We start from the raw sequence: 14,008 nt of genomic DNA, 5'->3' as shown, positions 1-14,008 counted from the left end.
TCACGTCATTGCAGTTCACGTAGTGCACGCACTTGAGACGTTCGTTACCTTCGATCTGCCGTACGAGACAAGTTCGAACTCAGAATCAACAGCATAAACTCTATGCGTCTGCCGTACAAATTGGCGTCGCGAACTCCTTCGCTAAAATCCCCTCCAGCCATACGCACTGGCTGGAGGCGATTTATGCTTCAAAACAAGAATTCAAAGGGGACAAGCTGTTGTATTCCGCTGAAGTAGTAGTTTGCGGTCGCTGTTTTCCAAATGCACGAAAAACGGGAGCGGTCTCCAAGCACCCAGGCACTACATTCCACTGTACGTTGTCTCTCGTGGCACAAGCCGTCGCAGGTTGACGCGAAGCAGCGAACACGGCCAGATCGCCGATTACGATAGGCGGTGGTTCTTGGATGGAATCGCATTAGCAGTTTCAACCGCAGCTCTCTATCGACGCGAAAGTAAACAACGCTAAAAAACATAGCGTCACTTCCACTCGGAACAGGAAGCTGAAGCTACGTAAGTTCCGCTTTACGCCGGAAGCTAAGGGGGTGAGAAGGAGAGGAGCGTGGAGGAGGAGGGTAGGTTGGCGGTACTTAACCTGGCCGGCGGTGGCGCGTAGATGCAGGGGCTTTAGATCGCCCCACACAAGACACCAAGGCTCTACTAGGACTCGACGTGGAGCAAGCGTTTGACAACATCCAACATCAAGCCATTCTCAAAGCCATATCTCACCACAATCTCGGAACACATTTCTACCGCTATGTCAAGGCATTTCTGGAGGATCGAACGGCCACTCTTCGGATAGGCGAGTACGTCTCAGAGAGCTTTGAACTGGGCGATAAGGGAACACCGCAAGGATCAGTACTTTCGCCATTCTTACTTAACTTGGCGATGATAACCTCTCTCGCGCACTGAGTGAAATTGCCGATGTGGAGCACACCTTATACGCAGACGATGTCACCATCTGGAGCACCGGTGGCAGCGAAGCGGAATTGGAAGCTCGCATGCAAGAAGCCATCTCGGTTACCAAAGCCCATCTCAGCCTAATGGCACTTCGCTGCTCTTCCACAAAATCCGAGCTGCTCATCTACCATGCCCCAAGACCAGGGCGCCCGTCCAATGACTGGTGCAGACACCAAACTCCATGCATAGAGCTACATGAGAGGGATGGAAATCGCATACCTACGGTTGACAAAAACACGAATTCTAGGACTAATCATCCAAAGTACTGGTCCAACTGGGTGATGCTGGACAGCATCACAATCAAGATTGTGAACGCGATCCGAATGTTTTGGCGCATCATGAATAGGCACAGAGGACTGAGCGAGTACAATGCCATTAGAATGGTTCACGCTTTTGTACTCTTTGACATCATACACGTGGCTGCGATGCTCAAGTGGAAAAAAGAACATCGGCAAAGGCTCGAAGTACACATATGCCGAGCTTTCAAGACAGCGTTGGGGCTCGCCGATAATGTCTCCACTAATCTACCCTTACAGCTAGGAGTGCACAATCCCCTTGCCGAAATCATCGAAGCTCAGCACACGACACAGATCGCATGCCTATCAAGCACCAAAGCGGGCAGAGAGATTCTCGTCAAGCTCGGCCTGAACACCATAGCGGAAAGGGACAACGTCCTGCAGTTATCGAAAGTCATGCAAGAAGTAATTAAAGTGCTCCCCTTCCCAAGAAACGTACGCTCAATCCACAATCAAGGAAGGAGACTCGTGCGCATAGAGCCCTTGCAGCAGACGAGGCAAGGTTTCCCGACCAGACAGCTTTCGTGGATGCAGTGTACATACCGGGAAAGCACACCTACTCGGTAGCAGTAATCGATGGACACGAGCAAATGCGCAACTCAATCACGCTTTATACCAAGAAGCCAGAGTTAGCTGAACAACCAGCATTAGCACTAGCTCTCAAAGACTCGAGCTTCACAGCTGTATACAGCGACTCTAGAGCACTGCTCTAGGGCACACTCGAGCTGTCGGCAAGGGCGGGATAGACAAGACGATGCTACGAATCTTAGATAGAAGTAGCATCACCGATCACTCATCGCATGGTTCCCGGCACACAAGGGCAGCTTAGGGGACGGCATGCAGAATCTCAACGAGATCGCACATGAGGCAGCGCGAGGACTCATTGACCGCGTCTCTCCGGTTACCCCTGCTACCCCACATATCGAGTACAGGGATCAATTATTCACTTGCAACGAGCTCACTAAGCACTTTTATCTAGGCTGACAGGAGTTCCCCCTCCAAGACAAGAAATTAACGCGTAGCCAGGCTGTCATGTTATGCTTGCTCCAAATGAACTCATGCCCCAACCCCTGGCGCATCAAGCACATCGACCCAGACTACGACAGAAAATATGTGTGTGTGAACATTGCAATGAACGTGTAGACTTGAACCATATGCTGTGTGGTTGTGCACTGAGTGACGCTTACGCCAAGAACAAGGAACATTGGGACAAAGTTATAAAAAGTACTTCACTAAACAACCAACTTTGGGCTGTGCAGGAGGCCCACGTGGCGGCGGAGAGCTTCGGGCTCTCTGTGTCGACATGGGAGGTGCCCTCTACACCTGGTGTCTAGCCGAGTGTCCTTCAGGACCCCTACTTTGGGAAATAATGTTTCACCACCACCACCAGGACTTAAGCCAGCCATATCCACAGGAGGAAGTCTCAGAGCTAGAAGTTCCCTGTTTTTTGGATACTGCCTGCGGTGTGCTAAGTGAACTGTTTGGTGAAATTGTTCAAGACAATGTTGTTGCCTCAAAAGGTGATATTCTGCTCGTGGTGTTAAAATTTGCTGTCCAGCACAGCTTGACATTTCCAGCACTCATGGATTTGGTGGAAATGATTAATTCGTTTTTTGAAAGACCAGTTCTTGCCTATTCTCAGCACATGCTTAAGAAAATAACTTTGAAGGACTCGGCACACCAATGAATTTCCACTTCTTTTGTCTAGAATGTTGCTTCTACAAAGGTAACGTTGATCCAAGTTCACCCTTTCAGTGCTCGCAATGCAACCGCAACATGCGTTTCATCGGTCAACAATGTATCTTTCTTTGTGCTTTTTGACATACCTTCACCCCTCCAAAAAATTCTGAAGGGATGCGACTTCTTAAACCTGACAGAGCCTCTTGAACGAAATGCGTTTTTCAGATATTTGTGATGGAGACCAGTAACGTGCATTCGTGGCCTCAACAGCAAATGCTGGGCATAGAATTAGTTTTGTGTTAAATACAGATGGCGCACCCCTTTTTAAATCAAGTGGTACTGCAATTTGGCCGATTCAGTTGCTTGTCAATGAACTACCAATCACACAAAGAACGTAAAAAGTGACTTTAGCTGCTTTGTGGTTTGGTAAGAAAAAGCCTGACATAGTGCTCTTTCAGTATGCATTTGTTGGTGCTGAAAATGACCTTTCTGAGAAAGGATTCAATCTTGAGCACCATGGCGGTACAGAAATTTTCAAGGCCTTCAGCATTTGTTACGCTGTAGATTCAGTCGCCAGGGCATGAATGCAGGGTGTAATGCAGTTTAATGCCTATCACGGGTGCAGTTGGTGCCTTCAAAAGAGCGAAAGAGTTTTACATTCCACAAAGTACCCAGTACAACAAACAGTACAGGAAAGAACTGAGCTACAAATGATGCAGGATATGCAAGAAGCTGTTGCTGGAGGTAGATCCGTAAATGGTGTCAGAACTGTGTCACCACCGGTCAGGTTGGAGGACATTAATACAGTATAGTGTCGTGGTTCGTTCCCGACTATATGCATTTCATATTGCTTGGGGTTGCAAGCCAGTTCATAGAACTGCGGTTGGATGATACTAACTGCAAGTTTTATATAAGACCACAGTGAGGTGTCGCTGACTCAAGAATAATGGCGATCACTCCCTCAGCAAAAGTGAAAAGAATGCCAAGGCCAACAAGAGTACGAAAATGCTGGAAAGCGAAGGAATGGGAAAATTGGCTCCTGTATTATAGCTTGCCAGTTTTAGAGGGCACAGCTGATTGCTCATCTGTACAACATTGGGCCTGCCTGGTTGAGGCTTCAGAGAGAAATCACATCATGACAGCTTACTGTCTGTGAAAAACTCTTACTAGAGTTCCATATTGGGAAGAATGTGCACCAGTGGGGTCCTCTCTGGGCACACACTATGTCTCCATTTGAAGCAGGTAACGGCTGCCTAAAAAAGGCAGTGAAGTCAGCAAATGGGATCCCACACCAAATCTGCCGTGTGCTGCAAATGGAGGAAACTGTTGAGCTTCTATTGGCCCCAGCTGCTGAACCAAGAGTTCTTGCTTACTGCAACTCACTGGACGCCAAGGAAACCCAGAAAACTCTCAAAGTGATGGGAAATGTCCGTATGTTTGGAAGGGGTGTTCCATTCTCTGTATCAAGGTGGCTGCCTAAAAGTGTAAGTGAGCTCCCAAACAGTGTGCAGAATCTCCGAATGCTTAAGGGAAGTGTTGCTTTCACAGGGAGAGAGCATTCTGCAGGAAAAAGGACTAATAGTTCTGTAGTGCAACTTGTTGACAATACACATGCAATTATTGTGAACATAATTTGCAAGAACCAATCGGAAGCTTCTGTTATTGTTAAGGCCTTGAAGTGCAAGCCCTTGAAGTACTCTAGTGACAATGCGACCCATGTTATAGGCTATAGAAGCACCACCAATGGAGATTGTAATTCCAGCTGCAAAGATCGTGACCGTTTGTGTTTAAAGATACAAGGAGATACCTACTTCTCACCAGTACCAAGCTTGTTCACAATGTAGCCAATATGATAAAGAGTAGCAGTTGCATTCCTCACTATATCGCTTATTCGGAATATTGGTTTTTCAGTTCAGTTTCAACTGTCGATTTTTTTTTACTGTGCCCCTGGTTGCAGAAAAGTGCCTGTTACTGCATTAAAGTTGGGCACATGCTGGACACTGTAATTAATGTCGTTGGATTAGTTCTGGCTTACCCTTTCTCCACCTCTCTGGGCAGTGCTTGAGAGTACTATGGAATTTTTATTCACCATAATAGTGCTCACCTTAAGAAACCCAGTTAGACAGTTTCGCAATGGAAAATCTAAACATTTTATAGAAAACGTAAGTGGTTGAAATTTTATAACTTAATCGCATTAGATAACTGCTATGGTTATCTCGACATCATATTTCTATACGATTTTAGTTACACTATAAAGCATGAAACATTTTTGGAATCAGAAGAAAACCTGTTCACGAAGCTGCGTCAAACAATTTGCACCCAAGCACACTATATTGTGAAATGTTTTCTCTCGCTGCTACCTAACATGAAAGAAAAGCTTGTGATGCGAGTACTACGAAATTTGTCCATAACAAATAAGCCATTGCTAGCTATAAAACACTTTTAGTAAAACCCGAGTTTATTGTGCACTTGCACGCAATGTCCAGAAGGGACACCAAATCAGTGTGATGGTAATTTTGGCTTTTGCTTTTTGCACATTAGGGATGTGTGATGTGTTCATGAGCTTCAGTTGGAAATGTTTACATTTGCAGCTTTCGTGCATAGCCTTCACATTTTATTTTCCTGTAAAAGTCTATATAGCAGATTGTATACATTTTATATGTAACAATCATGAAACTGTTTGCTTTTAGGCATCATGCTCACTTTGTGAAATTGGTGTTCTTATTGGATTTTGTGTTTCATGAATAAATCTGAGTTTCGCTTCTTATATTTACTTTATAAATTAGGAATAATGTATGCATGTTGACCAAACCCACATGCATGGTGCATGCATGGGGTCCCTCACAGCACAATAAGTTATCTTTCAGGACACACATACATACCCCAAAAAGCAAACCTTAATAGGGTTCCAGCCATCAGAAACAGGTTTGCTAGCCTTAGTACTGCATGCATATATAGCTATAGTACCTCATTGCAGTTTCTCTGAATGGGTTCATAAACTGGAAGCACGATTTCCCAGTTCCGTATGTTGTAGTTGGTACTCCAATTAGACTCTCTTGGTAATGTAAGGTGGGCCTAGCTGGTTCAAACTGGCGAGGCCAACTGAGGTCAGTTGGTTGCGTACCTGACTCTATCAAAACCAATTGGAGGTTACGATTTCCCAATTGGGCCCAGTTGATCCCAATTGGCAAGTCCAATTAGACTGAGTTGGTTTCACTTTGACTCATTTGTAACCAGTTGGGAATAGGGATCCTCCAATTGGTTCCAATTGGGTCAAGTTGATTACAATTGACACACCTCCAGTTGGTTTCATCTCTGACCCAATTGCAACCAGTTGGAAGTACAGATTTTCCAATTGGTTCCTGCTGGTTCGAGTTGATTACTCTTGGAAAAGCCAATTGGAGTCAAGCGTTTGTTTTTTTACTGTGTCTACGGCTGTCACTAGCTTTGGCACTATCACAGGCCATGACCTTCAACATGCTTGTTGTTTTGTTGCTGCAAAATGTGCCAAACCTGTGTGGAAATAAGACAGTCTGTGTGTGAGTGCAATTTATTTATGAGGGCACACAACACTGGCGTCTGTTCCCTCACGCCTGCAAATGATGGGTGACCTTGCCTGATTGCCAAAGGGAGCACCATCAATTTTACTTTGTTGTTGAACACTGATATTAGCCTAATTTTGCCATGTGACTACATGCTAATTCATCTGGAACGGCGCTTTTTTGAACAACGATTTTGGCCCCACTGTCAACAATTGCTGCTACTTCTTTGCCCTATGCAACGCAAAGTGACATTCAAAAAGTTCTCCTTGCTCTAGTTGCCGTGCGCTGTAGCTACCCTGGCTGTAAGTCTTTCATCGCATTTGGTATTGGCCATGTTTTGGGGCCATTTATCACACAAATGAGATCAGTTAACGTGAATGTGTCCCTGGAAGCTGCATTCAAAGCGTGCTTGTGGCCAGCTTTCTGTCCCTCGCCGATACAGCTGTGTCAGTCCGATGCTCAAAGTGCCTGTGGAATGCTGCATTCTGTGGGCATACCTAGTGAACCATCTTGGTGGTACCTTCAGACTCGTGCCACCTTTTTGTGCATCAGGCCCTCCTGCATCACCCGCAGCGTCATCCAATGTTTGCAACAATCTGGCCAATTCTAATGACTTGAACCAAGTTGTCCCCCTCGCACAAGGTGACATATTTCAACACCTCTCCTGACAGGCCTGTTTTCAGCTGATCGGCTACGAAAAGCTCTACTAGCTCCTCATACGTATGCACGTTTCTGGAGTTAACATAAAAATTGGGGTGGCTGCACAGTAAGGTAGTGAAATTTTTCCAAGTTTCCGTATTGCGCTTTCGTGTACCAAGGAATCTGCCTTCATATTCCGTGGGTGACAATTTCAGCTCTGCAAGCACTACCTCCCTTGCACTCTGGCAACTGTAATGCTACACTACAGTTAGCCTAGTGAATCCGCTGAGATCACAGGGAACGCAACCAGTCCTCAAAACTGCTGTGGCACATTGTAGGTGTCTAGGGTGCGCTTCAATGATTCAGACTATATAGGTACTTCTGCATCAGTAGAAAACTTAGTAAATGTCCCAGATAATTATTTAGAATACACACACCATTTAGAATTCTTTTCTGATGTCAAGACATTACTGCCTAAGGCCTGCCCTTGCCATGGAACCTCGTAAGGCAGCCTTGCCAATTACAGCTCAAGTTCCCGAGTTTGGCGGTGCTCTTCAGCCATCTTCAGGCTATATTGCATTTGTTCCCGTGACAAATGAAATTCTACCTTGTCCCTTCGACCATCTCCACTTGCGCAGCTCTCACTCACCCTGCCGCCATTTTTTTTTCCTCCGCACCCTTTTTTTTTGCTGCCTCTCAAACACAACAATGGCAAAAGTGAAGAGGTTGAGTGAACTAACGGTTCTGTAGACAGGTGAGCTTGGTATGGTGCTGTCAGTCACAAAAGACCTCTTTGCAGAGTACTTGTCTTCATCTCGCAGTCGGCTCCTTGCTGAAAGGGGCTCGTTGCCTTGCAGCTTGGGTTCCTCCCCCATGGCTTGGCCACTGGTGGTCATTGGAGGTGCTACCAATTTTCTTGAAGTTCCGTCTTTGCCTGAGGCGGTGCCTTCCTTGATTTCTTCAGCTCATCTCACTCAGTCCAACGAAGCCGCCCTGCCGACTGTGCCAATGAATGATGTGCTGATGATGCACTGTTTTTCCCCCCACTCTCGGCGTCCTGGATGCACCATCAGGGGTAACCTGCACATGTGGGTTAACGTGGGTTAACATAATGTCGGTTAATGTGGGCACATGTGGGTTAACAGGTGACCCCGGCTAGTAGTTGCAATGTGTACTGCGATACAGAAAATAACAGCCTGATCGCTGGTGCGTTGAAAGGATGTATGGCAGTAATAATTGCTCAGACAATCATTGAGAATTATGTGGAACTTCAAAGAAGTACCTCAAGGAACACGAATGAAAGCAATAATTTGTTATTTTTGTTATAAGTACTGAGAGTTTAAAAAATATGAAGTATACAAAATACGTACCTAGTTCCAAGATTCGAACTTTTGCAAATCAGATCTAAAAAAAAAAATATTTTTATTAAGATTTGTTGGCGTCACTACTAGCCACAGTGACATCCACACTATGCAGAAAAGCAGTGGCTTTGCAAATGTGAAAATGGGTAGGTTCCTATAGAACAGGAAGCATTTGTTTTTACTCAGTGCAGCAGGCGCTTGGTTTGCTCTTTACTGCATTCTTTAGGCTCACAAGGTAATGGTTTTCAGGCCAGGTAGCACGCAGAGGCTTCCCCATACTTGATCATTGCGTTCGATCAGCTTTTTCTGGGGAAGTAAGATTGTGTAGCGTGCATTCAACTGGCACTAGAGCGTTCACGTGCTTTGTTCAGTTCCTGTACTGTGCTGTACAGTAACATGGAGTGTTGCACAATACTGTACAGTAATGAATAAGGGCACTTATGCAGGCAGTGTTCAAAATGTAAGAGAGACAGCTAGCCAAGCTACGGTCAAAGGGTGGTCTGAAATAGACTCCATGCTCTTGTGCGAGTGAAAACCTTACATGATGGGAAGGATTGCTCATAGTAATTTGTGCATACACTGTCGAAGTGCTGGTGGATAAACGCAAACCCACGGTGGGCAAAATAAAGTTGCACTTTAGATTAGTTGAACACAATTATCGAAATAACACACTCGCGAGCATCTACTGTTGTTTAAAACACCGTAAAAAAAAAGCCTATATGCAAATTAGAAAACTGACAACGTGAAAGAAGCTTTTACATGTTCACTGCTGCTGTCATTTAAAACTGTGTTGCCGAGTCGATCAAAGTGCAAATTTTGCGTCTTTTTAGTGAAGAAATGCGAGGAGCACTGGAAGCTATTTTTGACGATACCTCCAGTCGAAGTTTCTTTTTCCAGGCTCACCAATCTGCCAAAAAGTGTCAAATTTGACAAACAGTTCATGTTCAGTCGTTGTTTCAGATGGGACATGATGTTGCTAGTAGGAAAATTTTAATGGAAACATTTAACAATGCATAGAAAATCTGTATACCAAATTGATAGATTTTTATGGGCACATTAACAGAAAAGTTAACTACATAATAGGCCAAAAATAACATGCACATTGCATCTGCGAAATCAACTGGATCTGTACAAGGAATATGCTGCTCAGATGCTACGCAGCACTATTTCATTAAGATGCTTCCTGCAATACAGAATTCTGTTAATTCGACTCCAGTTAATTAAATTTTTCGGGTATGTTGATCCTGGATCCTGGCCAGTGCCCATGCATTCTTATGAGCTCAAACTTTTGTTATTTCAACACTAGAATTGACTCTCACTGATAACTTGAACTTTACGAGTCAGTAAGCACTTGACTTCTTGGTAAACCAATGGCGACCCCTTTAGTGGCAGCTTCTGCCTCAGTAGAGCTTATAAGACAGTAAACGCATTGAACACCTCCCACTGGAAACACTTATTTTAGACTTGTCATAGGAATACTTTGAAGCAATAACTGTAGGTCACAATGTCTGATTGTGGTGTTTACCTGATTCCGATATGCAGCTTCCTTTTTCTTTTAAGAAAATTCAGTCCAAAATTGTCTGCCGTACAAACATACCCAAATTTAAAACCAGCTTCCCGACGTGTGTATGCTTTACCGCATAACGCAAATGTATTGCGGCAAAGGTGACGTTAAGATATGCTGCGGCGAAGCTGACTTTAAGAAACTGGCAGCAACACGCATTAAACCCTTGCCCATTTTTCTCGCTAAAAAATGGGGTGCGCGTTAGATTTCTACTTTGTTTAGGAGCTTTAGTGCCACTTCTACATCAGTTTTCCACTTCGGCCACATTGACAGCGGGCGCACGTTTGATTTGGGGTGGGGGTGCTTAAATCTGGCAAATACTGCTAAATGAATCAATGGTCTGTTCTGGCGTTCCTTTGGATCCTGTTCAATTTGACCTGCCAGATCAGTTCTTTCAATCCCGTCAGAGTCAAATTAACGGAAGTCGACTGTAATAGAATGAGGATAGCACGCAATTATATTCTTTTGAAACATCTATGGACATTTTAAAATCCACACAGCTGCGCTCCAGAAAAAGGAAAGCAGACTTCAGGGATTCGTTTGGCTGCAAACTTATTTACTGGGACAGCAGCATTCTCCAACAGTGACAACCACTACCTTATTTTTGCCCTTGCCTGCTTTTTCCTCATATATTTGCACTCACACATTAGGGAGGCATAGACAAGAAGCTAGTTGGACTGGGTGTAGTCGTAAAATAGCGTGTTCAAGTGAGAATTAAAAAAAATGACACGTTTGATATAGTCTTCAAACAATAATAATAGATTTTGTTACAACCGAGAACAAAATGTTTTGCTTAGATAAATAAGTTGTGACTTTATTTTCTTTATGAGGTATGAAACTTCCTTTCTGTATGGCAAGGTGGAACTTGAAATACAGTGTGGGCCACTGTTAAAGGGATCGGTCTAATGTACAGCTCTCACTTGCTGGTGCTGTAGCTGCAAGTATCTGCTGAAGAATGCCAGTGCATTGAATTTGTGTATAGAAAAGTGCCAGTGCCTCTAGATGCAAGTCATATGCTGCTGCAAAACCAAGGAGCTGCAAACTTGTTACAGGGAAAAATGTATAAGTGCTCTACGCTCAAGATGTTCCCTTTAACAGTGGACCACACTGTACATGGACAGACCTTAGCAGTTTCATACTCCCCATATCTAAGCAGGCTATATTTATTTAATTAAAATGTATAGCTTTAGGGAACCATATGATCGTAGCTGTTTGGCAAAGGCTTGCGCTATATTTTCTTAGGCGGTTCGGCATTTAACTATTTGAATACTGACACGTTTACATTCTTTGTTTTTCCAGTGACAGCTTTTCACCGGCTAACTGCTGTTACAAACTTATTGCTCAAGGCAAGACACGGCTTCATGCACCGGACCTTTCTAGAATGTTGTCGCCAATTCTACAGAGAAAGAATCTGCTGAATCAAATCGTGTGGACGCAGCGTATGATGGTGTACGTTGTCGAACTTCTACAAGCACCAGCGATTACGCTGGAATGTATGATGAGTCATGTATAAATAACTGACGCATTTGACCTCTGAATGAGATTTCAATGGTTGACGACTGTGCCTGCCATTACTGTTGTGCTTTTTTGCTAGACACAAGTTTGCTCAATAAAGAGTTAAATCCTAAGCAAGCGTGTTTGGCAGTTTGATTGCTTGCCATCATGACAAGACAACAAAATATTTGATTCAGAACAGCAAGGTGCATCATGATTATTTTAGTCTCCTTTGTGTGTTATTTATGGCAACGTTACCTTGTGGTCAATGTAAATAGTTCTGAAAACTTGCATAAAAAAGTTATTTTCTGTTTCCATTATTTAGTAGGAGAATGTCAAAGTGGCTTAATATCCCAATGTGTTGGCAGCGTGGCATTTGATGTTAAATTTATATGTAAAGTTTACACTATTTCTGAAATTCAGTTTTTGTGTAAATCACTCTTAAATGCGCTGATCACGAAGCAGTTGCTGTGTTTAAGGCTTCTTTGGTTTTCAGGCTCCATGAGTCATTTTGAAGGTCTCATTTAGGGATGAATCAACTATGAGGCTAAAACTTGGTGTTGCTATATTGGGCACTTGGGGACAGTGAATTCCATGAGCTAGTATGAAGAAAACTATGTAGCATTACTGCTGCGATGTCATTGTTGGCACTGACACCATCAATGCTTTCAACATTTTTCACCAACCCTCCGAGATTGACTGTGTATCCTCTACCGTGTATATGTGCCATGTTTGAGGCTGATCGTCATTATCGTGTATGCATACTTTGTGCTGCCAACGCTGTTTTCACAAGCATGGCAATGGAGAATCGCATGGCAATGGAGAATCACATGGCAACACATCACCATGCTGTCAAGGCCAATTTTTATGCAATGCACATAATGTCATCTTTTCCACTACAATGCTGCTTGTTCTGGCCTCTGAAACACATGCACCACCCAGACCCCACACAGAGTCTGTGTGGAGTGTAATACTTTGCAGTAACTGACCAGCACTGTTGTTTCTCAACAGCGTAGTGGGTAAAGTGTTCGACATTGAAATGCACATTCCTGCAGCGACATGGGTTCTAATCCTAGTGGCAGCTGTTACTGACAAAGTTTTCCTTTTGTTTGCGCTATGGAAATGGTGAAGTTGGGAATGACAAAATGGCCTGATGTGAAAAAATTAATGTTGATGATGACACCGGTCCTCATAAGTGTAACAGAATGGACGAACAGACTAACAGATGAAATGCAGGATGGGACAGAATCCTTTCTGGTCGGGAAGAGGCATTAAGGAGAAAGAGAATGCCGACAAAGAACTAGAAAACATGTACGTACTAGTGAAAAATGAAAAGGTGTTTCGTGAACAAGGCTCCTGGGTGGGAGCCGAAATGTCTTTTAATACTTCACTAAATGTTTCTTACTTCCTTGGTTGGCGTTCTCTAATTTTCATCATGGACAGACAGACAAGGTAAACCTAGTTTCTAACGCTTGACTGTTGTTGCAGTAAAATAGTATTTCAGCTAACGAACTAAGTGTCCTCCATGCACTATGGCACAAGCAGCTGCAATGACCTCAGGTTGTGATCCCATAGAGGACAAAAAACATTAATGTTGCTACAAAACTGGGGCATATACATCCAGTAATATCTGTTTCACAAGAAATTTTGCAGTTTTTTTTTCTGAAGCTGTAAAAGCATATACACAGGCTTCATATTCCCTTTTCACATGAATCAATTGCAGCCACTATGATTTTCAAGTTTGTAAGCACTAAGAGGAAGCCTTGGTTACAGTTGGCACAGACAGAGAAATGCAGATTGGGGACACCTACATATTTCCTTAATGTGTAAGGTTTACATACATTGCAGAATTGCTATATAAAGCTAGAATGCTGTCCATAAATATTCCCGAGCTGCCGCCGCTTTACAGGGATTCACTCACAACAGCAGAACATGGTAAGGTACAAGTGATAGTATGACAGTTGTTTTTATTTTCCCAGCACTCGACATACCTACAGGCTTATGTCTCTGCTCCCTAGGAAAAAATTTCCAACAAATAAATTTTCTTTTTCGTAATCTTATTCGATTACGAAACAGTAGACCTGATACACTGGTAAAACTAATAGCCTGTATTAGTTTATTACGTTATGAAATAGACCTGATACACCAATAAAACAGACAGTGGGTATTGGTCTATGAAACAACAGACCTGATACACTGATAGCCTGTACTGGTCTATTAGCTTAGAAATGTATTGGTGTATATAGAAGCACGATACCAAAGCGATTTGTTCTACGAAGGTACACTAATTGTCAATTTCAATGCAAAGCTTTCTATCTGAACTGTCCCGCACTTTGCTGATCATGATTCCTGCTGCTGACTCGCCAAATAGCTCAAATGCAGGATGGCATTCATATTATCATGGCCTATATAAAGCCCCCCATCTGTACTACCCCTACAGATGTGCGAGTGGCCACCTCTGTTCTCTACGAGATT

This window comes from Dermacentor variabilis, chromosome 9 (assembly GCF_050947875.1).
Source record: "Dermacentor variabilis isolate Ectoservices chromosome 9, ASM5094787v1, whole genome shotgun sequence".
Classification (NCBI taxonomy): Eukaryota; Metazoa; Arthropoda; class Arachnida; order Ixodida; family Ixodidae; genus Dermacentor; species Dermacentor variabilis.
This window is presented reverse-complemented; position numbering follows the sequence as displayed.